The following is a 2,206-nucleotide window of genomic DNA, read 5'->3' as shown; positions in this document are numbered from 1 at the left end:
TGTGCTGATTTTGGTAGAGATCCCATTAAAAAAAGAAAACCCAAGCACCATCAGATAGTCCATTTTTTTCACAGACTGTGGAGCATATTGCCACCTGAAAAAAAGAACTTTATAGCATGTAGAAAATGTGCCTAGAATATCTAGAAGAATCACAGTCTGCTTATTCTGAGAATGTCAGTCTCAAATCTGTGAGGAATTTTATTAATAATGCTACATCCTTGGGTAATTAATGGAATGGTCAGATATTCTGCTCTGCTAGCAACTCCACTGGCTGAATGTCACTTTAAGAGCATTTTCTGCAATTGGGATGCTTTCTGAAACGGTGAGGACTGATTCTGTGTCCCAGAAACAGCGGTCAAATGAGAGTGCTTTGGCTGGGCTGCTGCCTCTAGGTGACTGAAGCTGTTTTGCCCTTTTGGTGCTGCAGGATGGTGCATTTACCAAGTTACTTCTCAAACTGGCTGTAAATTGTAAAATGGGCTGTACACATAGGCTCTAGGATTTCGGGCYGAGATCATAGCAGTGCTGAGAAGAGGGCTTATGTACAGCAGGCCAAGCCCTGGGACAGCTCTCCCCTGCACACAGAGGCACATGTTGAGGTAACAAGTTAGCCAGCATTTGGACCATGGGCTGGCACACTGTGGGTTTGTGTTTGACCTTTAGGAGAGAGAATCACAGAATCACTGAGGTTGGAAAAGACTTCTATTATCATTGAGTCCAACCACTCATCTAACACTGCCTTGTTCAGCACTAAACCATATCCTCAACTGTCACATCCATACATTTAACAATTCCAGGGATGGTGATTCTRTCACTTCCCTGGACGACCTGCTACAATGCCTGACCACCATTTTGGTGAACCAGTTTTTCCTAATATCATACATAAACCTTCCCTGGTGCAACTTGAGGCTGATTTCTTCTTGTCCGATCACTTGTTACTTGGGAGAGAAGACCAACTCCCATCTGGCTACAACCTCCTTTTAGGTAGTTGCGGAGAGCAATAAGGTCCCTCCTAATAATCCTTGCTCAGAAAAGTCCAAGATGGAAGAATGGAGTCTTGGTTGTCTAACCAGTCCTATGTGCATCTTTTATTAAATGTTAAGGAAGGGGAGGGTTTCTAGTAGTTTTAATTGGAAAATAATACTGCTCTTAAACTGACAAGATCATATAATGATGGGAGGTGACAATTAGATGAGCTCATAAATTTTGAACTAATGGCTTCTGTGCAAAAGCAGAAGGTTAATTCTGCAAAGTTTATTAAAGAGAAGTTAAAAAAAGAAAAAAAAAGCTGCAGTTGACCCTTCAGGATATAATGCACTTGTGTCAACATGGACTCTGCCCAAACATTGTTCTGCTGTGGAAGCAGCTGGATGCCCTGCCCTCTGGTTTATATAGCGCCAAAGGAAAGGGATAGGGAGAGATGATGTGTAGGAAGAGGGAGGAGAAAAAGAGGCAGGAGGGAAAATAAAGCAAACCTAGCTCACCTCTGCAATACCACACTCTGAACTGAAAATATTCTATGGCTGACCCTCACAGCTCTCATTTCTTGATATTTAGGAACCTGCATCAGCAGAGAAAGAGTGTCTGCCTCAAAGTCACAAGCGCTGTTACAAGCCAGCCATTTTTCTGCTTCCTTTACAAATATTTTTCTCTGGGAGGGTAGGCAGATAGGGAGGAAGGGGCAGGGGAGAGAGTAATGGCTATTTCGTCTCACCTCTAATATTCAAGGTCTAAGTTATAGTATACCATGTAGCATGATGGTGTCATTTTAATGGTGTATTAACACTGAAGTCTGGAATATKTATTTGGTTGAAAATGCATCTGATACTAAATACATCTCTAGGGAGATGGCTGAGGGATGACTACAGAACTGATGGCCGTCAAATTGATAGTATTTCTCTCTCCTCCTGAGTCTTCTGCTGTAAAAGTGAGACAGGGTGTTTTCTGGTTAAGAATAATGGTCTCTGTGCTATCCTCAGGGGCAGATGTGTCCCAGCACCTGCGCCCTGGGTCCAGGATACAGAGCTTCTACGCACTTATCTTCCAGTTTGCTGTTGTTTGTTTGTTAATTTCTATTCAAATTATTCAGTAGTTACTTGACAGGAGGAATCACATTGTGAGCTCTAAAGCTTTATCACACACCATTGTTATTTATTTATTTACAGTCTATTACTCATGCTAGAAATACTGAAAAATTTAACCTGAT

The sequence above is a fragment of the Malurus melanocephalus genome, unplaced genomic scaffold, assembly GCF_030028575.1.
Source record: "Malurus melanocephalus ecotype Western Australia unplaced genomic scaffold, MMel_1.1 scaffold_203, whole genome shotgun sequence".
In the NCBI taxonomy this organism is placed as follows: Eukaryota; Metazoa; Chordata; class Aves; order Passeriformes; family Maluridae; genus Malurus; species Malurus melanocephalus.
This window is presented reverse-complemented; position numbering follows the sequence as displayed.